Genomic DNA, 12843 nt, shown 5'->3' on the forward strand with positions numbered 1-12843 from the left:
CGTACATACGTTGTGGTGAAGAAATCCGAAAGTATTCGACAGGTGTGTGCGCCAATTATATGTGTAGATTCTGTACGCCAGACGAGGACAGCCGGTAGATTTCCATATTTATCATTCTCCGGAGCCTGCGAAAAGCTATCCCCGAATTGTTCGTTCCAAGGAGAGCTAGCCATCTATCCTCCTCTGGAAATGCTTTGCGACAATCATTCGACGCAATAATACCAATACATACTACTATTCTTCTTCCGTGCAGAAAAGGCTGAGGTCGCAACCGTCCTCCACACAATTGTACGCCGTCCGCAAAAGGGAATCTCTCCGAGACGAATGGTACTCATTATTTGTAGTAAAGGGATACTCCTCTCCGATAGTGGAAGTGTGGAACCTGTTCACCGCACCCGGTGTCGCCATTATTCCCCGATTTCGTTTTCCAGTTCAAGTGGCGGAGTAAGAGTAGGTTCAGCAAAATCCCGATCGCCGTACACGGACAAAACGGTATCACATCGCGTCCGTCCGTACACCGGGCGGTGCCGGCCGAGAAGTCGTAGCCTGTGCTGAACCGTGGCCGTGATCTTCAATCTTCAGAGATCACGCACGGCGAAAAGCATCAGCAACCTCTTCTAGTAGAACAGTGACGGCGCAGCGGCTCCCGTGGTTAGGCGTGCGTGCGTGTGGCTTGTGCCGTCGGGTTGCCATCGCATCCCGATTATCCTGCCGATCGTCGGCTCGGCGCCACCGATAGTGCGCGTCGCTGCTGTACCTGTACGTCCTGGGCTCCTGGCCTCGCATCGCATCGCATCGCATCATCGCCTACCCTCCACCATCCTCCCCTAGATACAGGCTGCGTCCTCCCCCAAAAAGGAGACGGAGGATCCTGTTCCTGCACGGACGGAGGACGCTCGTCCGCTCGCCCAAAGTGGCCGGCCGGTCACGTACTTATCGCCGGAACAAACCCATACGCGCGTGTCGCTTCCCAATCATCTCACCAGGCATCATCCATCCTGTGCCCCGGTCGACTTTCCGTTGGCTGCCCGTTTCGCCCAGGAAAAGGAAACGGAAACGGTGGCCGATCACTCTCCTGCATCTCATGCTCTATCGTTTTCTGAATTTGGAGTGCGAGCTCATGTTTCTACTGAACTTTGAGTAGGGTGTCGTTCGTTATACCCTCTAGTCTAAGGGGTGTTTGTTTACCGCTGCGGCCGACCTTGCCTTGCCGGTGACTGAACAGAAAACCTTGTAATCGCCGTCACCGTGAGGATGATGGTATCACGGCCAACCGCTAGACCAGCATCATCTCGTGAATCCGCGTCCTCTCTTTTGGCGAAAAGCGAGAGTACCTGTACACGACTAGTAACATTGTTAAGATTTTCCTGATGGGGCGTTCATCTTTTTGAGTTCTGATTGGGGTCCGGAGGTGACTGGAGGGGCTTAAAAGAGGAGACAGCAGGAGCTGAATCCGTGCACAGGATAAGATTTACATCCGGATGGGGCCATGGGGGGAGTAGGAGCTACTACATGGTAGTATCTTTCACTGCAGCGGCCAAACCCACAAAAGTCGAGCTATGCTAGCTAAGCTAAACATGGAACGAAATGATGGCTGCTTCTTGAGCGATTCTTCAGATCAGGAGGACGGAAGTGTGTGTTATTGGAAGTGTTCGGCCGGTCCAGCAAGTGCCGGCAGGACCGCGTGTCCAGGGACAGAGACATCTTGGACGAGTCCAGATCGGCAGGATCTACGTGTTGATTAATTCACTGGATGGGTGAGCTCCGGTGACTCGGCGCGCATCGTGCCGGCGAAGATTGGTTTGTAGCTGCAGCCAATTTTTGGAAGCCACGGTGATGATGGGTACGTGAGAAGTTCTCGCTGGTTGTTCCGTGGAGTAAAAGGCTAGCTACGAGGATGCGATTGCAGCGAACCTGCTTGCGATTCCAAAGCGAGGGTCGAACGGGGTGTGTTGCTCCTGTCAGTGTTCTCGCTTTGTAGGGGCTTTTACATGAACACAACAAGTCTCTTACCCTCTTCATTTTTTCAGTGCTGAGAGTTGAAACAACCAGTCTTTAACATCCGCAACTATTTTACTGTTTTGGCCTAGTCTTTAGAAATACTAGTAAGTAGCATGTGCTTTGCATGTTGCAGCATATATAATTTTGAAATGTATTTTCAAATTTTTATTTATTTGGTATGCTAGATGATGATACTTTTTTCCCCTGCACTTTCTACACCATCCATTTCAATGAATATAAGGTGCTTTCTTTTTCCGTGTTTTTTCTGTGGCAAAAAATTACTCACAATATATAACAATTGTTTGTACAGAATTAGCATCACTTAAAAGTGTTTTTCAATACGAACCCGGGAATCTTAATTCCGTACAATATGATCAAGATTTTCTTGCTCATTTTTTCAGTCAAAATTTATCTTAAAACACGTGTGCGGCTTATTCATCGAAACAAAGGTAGTATTGGTTAAGCTGTGTGGATTTATTATTTATAAACAAATGGGACCAAAGCCTATTTTGAGGTGTTTTGTGTGTACTAATTTTTTTTATTGAATTTGATTTCTTAACTTAAGCGTGTTCTTGATAGGAGATATGGGCCAACAAATTAAACGTACATCACATTTTGAATATAACCATGCCAAATGGAACCAATTAGTTTGCTAAGGTTGTTGGTAATTCTACATTTTTTACTCATTAAGCACCTACAAATCTGTAAGTTCTGTTCCACATGAAAAAGCGGATTTTGATTATGGCAGAACTGGAGAGGATGTGAAGCACTTTCGCGAGAAACACTGAGCAAAGAGACCAACCTAGACGGGTTCGTCACCAACAAGAGGCGTGGCTGTTCACGAACGGCGCAGGTTCCAAAAAGAAAGTTCCATGTGCATGTCAAATCATAGTCCAAGCTCATGCAAAGAAAAAAAAACTCGCACCGCAGCATTAGTCGCAAATCGGCCGAAGTAACAGACTCTAGTTTGAGTAGTTTAAAATAATGGGTTCCGGTTTACATTTACTTCTGGGCTAACCGGCTAAGCCAGACAAGACAAATATTTTGATAGCACATGGGCCTCTTTGTCCTGCTAAAATTCTCTTCCCGGGTTTGGCCCAGCCCAAGTTATGCTTGATGGATGATGCATTTACGTTTCGACCATTTTCTGGTCGGATGAGAAGGATAATTCGATCAGATTTTTTTCTTGAATTTCCAAAATGTTGTTTTCCACTGTTTACTTGCGCGTTGGATCTGTTTCACGGATCCCACGTCACTGTTCCAGTTACTCTAGTGTGTTATATTAAATAAAAGTTACTCTCGTGTGGCTCTATCCACCTATGTGTACCGTCGGACGCCGCAGAAAAGAGAGGAAGAGAAGCCACGGCTGCACAGACCAATGCAATTAGGTAAGTATAAATTGATGGAAAACCAAATTAAGAAGCATTATTTGCTGGATACATGACTTTAGTTTCACTAATGCATGGGTCAATTGGGACATTTGCAAGTGTCCAAACACTCATGGTGGGTCGTAGCCGGACCGTCCCAACAATCATCATGACAACACCACCTGTGAAAGTTTGGCGGAAATAAGGCAAATCTACAACTATAGCTTTACATCTGCTATGCTGATTCTTGTGTTGTCGATATTCCGTACAGAGAAAATGCTGTAAGAATATTGTCCGCCAACATGATTTTGAACATAAAATCTACACGAAAAAAAACACTTCGGAACTTTCCATAGGGTGTATACTCAATGTTGATGAAATAACCTTAAAGATGAACTTTGTAATTCGTTCAATAACTGGGCTTATTTATCTTTTAGCTTACCTTGTAGTGTGAAGGAATGGCCTGGAAAGTCAGAAGCACTAAGAAAGTAGTCGGACACCTTGTCCATTATACTTGATGTTCTTCGCCAGAGTGCCAGAGATTAGCTTGTGTTTCTTTCCGCCAAAGAGATTCACTGTCTTTCGGTTGTGTATCCTATCCTCTACGTGCTTTGCCATCCATATGTATAGCATGACTGTAATTAATTTAAATACTAAAATCATATAATTTAAATCTCTGAACAATTCATCGACTCTGGAACTTTTTCGATAACTCTCCATAACAATTCCGGAATTCTCTATTATTTCTCCGATGATCCTGAATCAACCCCTAAGCATCGTATATCCTTAAGCATGCCACCCTACAGCTTGGGAATGCACACACATGCCCAAGACACATCTCCGATGAATATACAACGGGATCTGGAAACCCATGATGGTCCCTACGTTTTCCATTAATTAACTTTATCGCTTGAACCTTAAACGTCAAGTCCTAATCCATTTGTCTTTTGATACTTGGTTTTTCCGAGATCTGATCTTCGGTATCTCTATACCTAGTTCGATCTCGTTACCGACAAACACATTTACTCATTCCCGTGATATTACATTCCCATGATCTAGTCACATGCTTGCAAGCTTTGTAGATATAATCTCACCGAGTAGGGCACAGAGTACCTATTCCTCACGTGGATGGACAAATCCCGATCTTGATGCATACGCCTCAACTTATTCCTTCGGGATACCTGAGAGGCACCTTTATGATCACTTTGTTACGGTGTGACGGTTAATGAACTCAAAACTCATTTCCATAATTTTGATTAGATATGATCTCACTGTCAAATGATTGGGTTACTACGTTCTCTTAGATATCGCAATGTCGAACTTTGCGACTTGGTCTCATTGCAATACATATTTTTGGGTGTTCTCTATCACATCATTCATCCAATGACATGACCCCATGGTCAATTGACATAAATGTCCATGATCAGGAAACCTTGATCATCAGTTGACCAATGGACTAGTTGACTAGGGACTTGGTTTGTTTACATACCACACATGTACTAATGTTTTCGTTGAATACAGTTATAGCATGGCATAAAACTTACTATGAAATTAGAGGTATGACAAGAAGCATATTTATTATTTTCATATAGGGCACATCTCGTAGCCCAACCAGAACCTGTGGAGTGGAGCCGTTCCAAGCCATTGCCTTAGTCATATCTTCCGCTGCCATAAAAACTCTACCTTAAGCCATGTTTGGCATGATGTATAATCTTTCCTCAATGGCCATATAAACTATTTGTAGCACATATGTGCCTATTTTGTAATGATATACATGTATGTTGTGACTTTGTGATGTGTGTGGCCAATTATCCCGGGTTGGCGCACGAGGCGATTCACCGCTTGGACAAAGATGTGTTAGGGTGGGGTCTCACATGGATTCCTACATCTAGCTTTCTTGTTGATAGTGGGTGAGCCGAGACGGAAGGTGGAGGCGGAGGACAATTATATTGATGGAGTGGAGTGTGGTAGTGGATTGGGTGGAGACGATTGAGAGAAAAGGATAAATTTTAGGGCTCTGTGTCCCATTGTCAGCATTTAGCTGGTCCCACCTGTAAAACCTATTCTCTCTCTCTAGGTCTCATGGTCCCACGTGTTAGCATTTGCAAGTCCCATTCATGTCAGGACTCAACGGAATAACAACATAAGTGTTCGTAATATGCCTAGAAGTAATCATGGATGATGTATTTTCTAATATCTTTGTAAAGTTAACTAGTTGTTCTTGCATGGACATTTATATGTATCGTCGAATATGTTATTTGATTGTGGAACTATGTGTTTATATTGTTCATACTAGATTGTCTTTAATCATTGAGATTGTTATGGACGCACAACATAGAATAGGGTGCAAGTTGGCTCATTATTCGGTTCCACTCATCATGGGCATCATGATACTAATCAACTTACACTGATTGGGCTAAAGTGTTTAGCAAGTTGATTTGACCCATATTAAGAAGCAATGAGAAACTTGTCAATCGTTAGACCTAAAGTTTTTGCACGACCCAAATTGTGGATCGGCCAAAGGCTCTATCAAACATTGTTCAGTGTAGCTGTTATATAGGCAGAGTTCGAGTTGGCTGTGAATCAATTTGCATGACGCAGGATGACCAAAGATGGAATTTGCCCCTCCAACTAGAGATATATTCTCTAGGCCCTCCCGAGCGATATGATTCGAAAGCATAGCCATGCGTGACTCAGTTAAGTGTTAACCGAGTAGTTGGACTAAATGATTATAGACCGAGAAGAGTGTTGAGCTATGAATGGGATGACAAAAACTCAGCTTGATAAGGTAACATGAGGAAAATGGGACTTAGACGAAAGTCACATTGAAAAGGTTTGTTGTTATGACTTCATGCCACTTGAGAACTCACACATTATTAGGACCCTCTAATAGTATAGACTTGAGGCCAAGTGTACATTCATAGAGTAAGAGAGACTCAGAGGCATACCAGGAGTAACTCTAGACGTGTCCAATTTCTCATAAACCTACAGGGTCACCTACTTAAGGAAATGAGCCCAACTTGATTGGATCCATGTGGACGCTGGGAAATTGTTCCAAATATGCCTCAAGAGTTGAGACCATCTAAGGACACTATATAAGTGAGATGAAGGGGAAGTGTTCCCATACGACCTATCTTCACTTTTTATCTTGCTCCCAAATCGGTCAAGATCGAATCTAGTAGTCCACTGCCCCGGTGCTCCTCATGTATGTGTGGATACCAGTAGAGGCGTTGCACGTGTGATGCTCAAGACGAAGGCGTTTGTGGGATCCACGAGAGCTATTCGTGGGATAGACTGCAATGCCCTGACATGCTACATCAAGTTTTGCATATGCATGTCTAGTGGTAATCTTGGTGGCCTATCTCATCGGTTTGATCTTGGGTTACCACATAGGAAAAGATTTAGTTTCAAGCGTTGCATCCCTGCATGACCGAGCAAAAAGTACACTATTTCACTAAATATTGCTACAATCTAGTTTAGATTACAACAAAGGGCCATTCTAATATATATCAACCTCTGAAAATCTATGTTGATCGCATATCACATTTTGTTGTGTTTTAAGTTATCTTATTTGTTTATTTCCTACTTATGCCATCCAGCCACTCAATTTTTGCCTTTTTTTTTTTGCTTAATTAAGAAGTTGGACCATGCAACCTAGCACTATCCTCTGCCACGCCGATAAATAAATCCATCAAAGTGTGTTGATTGAAATATACTGTGAATTAAATTGTATTTTCTATCATTTTTGTGTTCTTTAGCAAAGCACAAAGCACTCGTACGTGTTTCCAAACATGGTAGACATATTCCAACATGAAAAATTAAGAGAAGAGCAAAGCATTCCAAGTACACGTGTATACATCTCATATATTGTATAATATTTATTTATTTACAACTAAGATAAACAATGATACACTATAAAGATATATGTTACACAAGTATGTTTTAAAACTACCTACCAATATAATTAAAGATACTAAAAACTAGCAGTAAGAACACATAAATACACACATATCAAATGCTACAATATAACATGATTATTGAAGATTCATTCAACAAAGAATTCCTTAGAAATTCCTCGAAGTAACTTAAAAAAACTAAATCTAACTTTTTCTACAAATTATAGTTCCCCAATTGAAAACATACACATCCAAATTATAGGATTGAACATTGCATTCTAGCAATAGCCAAAATATGGAAAAATAGGCTAGGTATAATGGAACTTGTAATAAAGGCTTTTCCGAGTAACACTTTATAAATAAGAAAGAAAGTTTGGTATAAATAAATGATTTCTTCTCTCAGTAATTCACTAATTGACTTGGCCATTCTATATAGCAAAATTTGGTCTTTCACGAATTAATGTTGAAAATCATGGTAGATGAAGTGTGGCCTATTTGAGGTTAATCCCGGGGAATTACTTTTTGGGAGGAAAATCGAGGTGGTTCATGAGTGCAAAAAAGTAACATGTTTCACAACACATAAATGCCTAAGTAGTGTTAGGATTTCGTATTTTATCATGTTGGCACACACCTATTTTATATGTTTCGCATATCATGGAAGTAAAGGTGAAGATTTGAAACCTATGAAAAAAGGGATCATATCTGTGCGGAATAATGATAATTTGGAGCACTAAAGGACTTCCAATAGTAACCCTGACCAAGCCAAGAAAGAAATTGGCGAAGTTGCCTTCATAGAAGACTTAACGACTAGTGGTACGTTTAGACCTGCTAGTACCACCTGGCGTTGATGCTGCCTCGTCCAATATATTTACCCCGCGAAGACGGAACTGTGAAGAGAGTCACAGAGACACAAGTAATTAACGTAACCTGACCTATGGGAGGGATCTAGAGGGTGAACTCGCCGAATGTGATCCATCATCATCACTTCTCGAGTTGTTGGAGGCTAAGGCATTGATATTCATCGTCATCAAAATTATCACCATCATTGGTCATCTAGTTGCGATCATTTACCTTGAGTTGGATTCATATTTGTATTCATTCGATCCTCAATTTTTCATCCATAGATTCATAATAATGTTATTTTCCTCAATGTGTGAGTGTATCATTTTGTTCTTGGGGAGATGGACAAACACTAGCCAAATTATGGAATGCAATAAAGTTTGTTGATTGTCTAATAATAATGAAGTGTGTTGTTTCTTATCAACAATGTTGCGTTTTGTCGACCAAAGCCAGATTTGCCTAAGGGGCATTGGTAAGAATCACCGTTGTATATGGTTGACAGTACGTGGGCGTACAGGTGATAGCAATCCGCCGCCTCTATCAATCATGTATATACTAGGATCTCAAGGACCAGCGCCTATGGCCATAACCATGGGGAGACCCTTAATTACCGGACCTGCGCGGCATGTGACATGAGGAGGTACTGGTTATGGGTGATGTGAAACTATGCTCCTAGGAGCATCCATTTAAGGAACCTTGCCACTCAGAAACATATATAAAAGACAAAATCGGTAGTCCTAATCACCATATCTAGGCTAGTGGTTGATCTGCAACTTCCCGAGAACGCTTTACCCCCATTGAGTTTCAGTTAGTTCAATACCGTTTGCACCGTCTTGTTTACTTCAATTTATTTTATTTACTTTGTTCACAACTATTTAAAAATAATTAATCTATTTAAACTTGCTTTGGATTAAAGTCAATTATAAGTACTTTTAAGTGAAGGTAATAAGAGACAATAGAAGCATTACTAATCAGCATCACCGTGGATTCGATGCTCTTACTTTTGAAAACTAGGTACACGCGATATGTGACCTTGCAAACTATGTTAAACAACCTGTACTGTACCATGTAACGTTTTGTGTATAGGTAGTTTTGGCAAAAGATATTCCTGATCACATACCCTGTATAGTTCGTCTTAGAGATCAAGGAATATTCGGCCATATCAACATGTAATCTTCATGTAATTGTTGAGCAAGTTTAGCTCCTATATAAACACGTAGGCAGCCCGAGACAAAGGGTGTGCTTCAACCAAGAGTTTTTACATGGTATCAGAGCGACTCCTCCTTATCATCTCCAATGGCTACCTCTTCAAGCTCCCTCTCTCCCTTCTCTCCCGCACTTGGCCATGGGGTCGCGGAGAAACTAACCAGGAACAATTTCCTGCTGCGGAAGGCACAAGTGCTGCCTCCAATTCGAGGCGCCCAACTGATGGGTTTCCTTGATGGCTCTGAAAAAGAGCCGGCGAAGAAGATGACCGTCGCCGACGCGGACGGCAAGGAGCAGAGCGTCCCCAACCCGGACTACACCACCTGGATGGCACGCGATCAGGCCGTCCTCGGCTTCCTCTCCAACTCCCTGTCCCCAGAGGTGCTGGGGCAGGTCGCCTCTCACATCAGCGCCGCCCCGATGTGGGCGGCCATCAAGGCGATGTTCGTGGCCCAGTCAAGGTCATGAGTCCTTTAGCTGCGCTTCGCCCTCTCCAACACCAAGAAGGGCAACTGCACGGCCACCGACTACTACTCCAAGATGGTGCAACTGGGCGACGAGATGGCTGCTGCAGGAAAGGTACTAGATGAAGATGAGATGGTGTCTTACATCCTTGCAGGACTCGACATGGAGTACAACTCGCTGGTGTCGGCTATGGCCGCACGTGTGGAGCCGGTGACGCTGGGAGATCTCTACTCCCAGCTGCTGACGTACGAGACGCGTCTCCGCCTTCTTCAGGACGAGGACGCAACCGGCCTCCAACCTTCTGAAACGCCGCGTCACGTGGAGGCCGTGGCGGTGGCGGCCATGGCCGTGGAGGCCGTGGTGGTGGTGGTGACCACGGTCGCCCAAGCTACTTCAACCGCTGCGGCCGCAACAACGGCTTCAACAACCGCGGTGGCTACCAAGGTCGCCATGGAGGCGACTACCGCGGAAACAGGCCGCAAGTCCCGTGCCAACTGATACGTCCAAAACGTATCTACTTTCCCGAACACTTTTGCTATTGTTTTGCCTCTAATTTGTGTGTTTTGGATACAACTAACGCGGACTAACGCTGTTTTCAGCAGAATTGCTCTGGTGTCTTGTTTTTGTGCAGAAATTCAACTTTCGGGAAAATCTTCGGAATTTATATCAATGGGCCTATTTTACAAGAATACTCAGGGAGCCAGAAGGGCAAGCCAGGTGGAGGCCCGAGGGCCCCACACACCAGGCCGGCGCGGCCCAGGGGTGGGGGCGCCGCCCTAGTGTGTGGCCCCCTCGGCTGGCCTCCGACGCCCCCCTCTGGAGAATAAAAAGGTTTCGATCTAAAAATCGCGAGGACGAAGTCGAAGTCGCCAGAAACCCTCCAGAACGCCGCCACATCGCGAAACTCCGTCTCGGGGGCCAGAAGTCTCTATTCTGGCACTCCGCCGGGACGGGGAATTGGAGGAGATCATCGCCATCATCATCACCGACGCCTCTCCATCGACCAGCAATTCTTCCCCCATCCATGTGTGAGTAATTCCCCCGCTGTAGGCTGAAGGGGATGGTAGGGATTGGATGAGATTGGTCATGTAATAGCATAAGATTGTTAGGGCATAGTGCCTAGTGTCCGTAATTGGTACTTTGATGATATTGTTGCAACTTGTTATGCTTAATGCTTGTCACTAGGGCCCGAGTGCCATGATCTCAGATCTGAACATGTTATTATTTCATCATGATATTCATTGTTTTATGATCTCACCTGCAAGTTGTATACACATGTCGCTGTCCGGAACCAAAGGCCCCGAAGTGACAGAAATCGGGACAACCGGAGGGGATGGTAGTGATGTGAGGATCACATGTGTTCACGGAGTGTTAATGCTTTGCTCCGGTACTCTATTAAAAGGAGTACCTTAATATCAAGTAGATTCCCTAGAGGCCCGTCTGCCACCGGCTGGTAGGACAAAAGATGTTGTGCAAGTTTCTCATTGCGAGCACGTACGACTATATATGGAACACATGCCTATGGATTGCTTTGTACTTGGACACCGTTTTATTATTATCTGCAAATGCCCTGCTTTGATTGTTACATGAGTTTCTCTCATCCATGCAACGCCCGTCATCCATCCCTGTGCCTACAGTATTTTAATCCTGCTGTTTACTATAATCACTACTGCTGTCTGTGTTACTCTGCTGCTGTTATTTCACTACTGCTACTGCTATAAAACTGTTACTACTGATAAACTCTTGCGAGCAAGTCTGTTTTCAGGTGCAGCTGAATTGACAACTCCGCTGTTAAGGCTTTCAAGTATTCTTTGTCTCCCCTTGTGTCGAATCAATAAATTGGGTTTTACTACCCGCGAAGACTATTGCGATCCCCTATACTTGTGGGTTATCAAGACTGTTTTCTGGCGCCGTTGCCGGGGAGCATAGCTTTATTTGGAAGTTCACTTGGATTGATATTGTTCGCTGCAAATTCTCCATCATGGGTAAACCTCGCGATCCTAAAGTCGCCATATTACCATCCACTACAAGAAAAGGTACAACTCTGAGTACCTCTGCTACTCTTGATTCACCATCTGTGATAAGTCAACTTGTTTCACCGCCGCAAGCTTCACTTGCCGGTACTTCTGCTGAATCTGAAAACTCTCATAATATTGATAATGTTTCTGCTGTGCTTGATGATAGTGGTTCATTGGGATCCTTTCTAGATGCTACAATTGCTAGGTCTAGACAAATTGAAAATACTGAAACTCCTAATGCTGCTACACCTGTTAATTCACCTGAACTTGATTATTCTAGTGATGATCTTGATGAGGATTATGTGGAACTTAATGATGATTTTATTGATAAATGCAATGCTATTACTGATGCAAGAAAAATTAAAAAGTTTCTTGCACAATATACTGTAAGACATAAGCTATCTCCTGATCCTAAATTTGCTACATCTCCTATATGCATTAAGGATAAAGATTATGATTTTTCTCTTGATCTATCTCATATAGCTATTGTAGAGAAAGCACCCTTTTGTGGTACTGAAAAAGAAAGTGCTGTAGAACACATGAATGAACTTTCTTCTATGAGTAGCTTGTTTTCTGATGATGTTAAGATGCGTACTTATTTCGTTGCTAAATTTTTTCCTTTCTCATTAAAGGATGATGCTAAAACTTGGTATAATAATTTGCCTCCTGGTTCTATTAAAAGTCCAGGTGATTTGCTTGATGTTTTCTTTCGGAAATACTTTCCTGCTAGTGCTCAACATGCTGCTTTACAGAAAATATATAGCTTTGACCAGGAAGATGGAGAGAAATTGCCTGAAGCATGGGCAAGATTTTGCTCTCTTATCAGGGCTCGACCTAGACATGAATTGGAAAAGCATGATTTACTTGATATATTCTATAGTGGACTAACCGTTGAGTCTAGGGCATATTTGGATAGTTGTGCTGGTTGTGTTTTCAGGAAAAGAACTCCAGACGAAGCTGAAGAATTATTGGCTAAAATAGGCCGGAATCATGATGATTAGACTACACCTGAACCAACTCCGACGCCAATATTGAAGAAGAGGGGTTTAA

General features: G+C 43.2%; 1 non-coding gene across 1 annotated transcript; it reads left to right on the forward strand.

Annotated features, from left to right (window-relative positions):
• The first annotated feature begins 9889 nt into the window (after positions 1 to 9889).
• LOC127337293 (small nucleolar RNA Z247) lies at positions 9890 to 10028 on the forward strand. The gene has a single exon (XR_007873706.1). It is a non-coding gene; the product is annotated as a small nucleolar RNA Z247 (small nucleolar RNA).
• The last annotated feature ends 2815 nt before the right edge of the window (positions 10029 to 12843 follow it).

The sequence above is a fragment of the Lolium perenne genome, chromosome 2 (assembly GCF_019359855.2).
Source record: "Lolium perenne isolate Kyuss_39 chromosome 2, Kyuss_2.0, whole genome shotgun sequence".
NCBI lineage: Eukaryota > Viridiplantae > Streptophyta > Magnoliopsida > Poales > Poaceae > Lolium > Lolium perenne.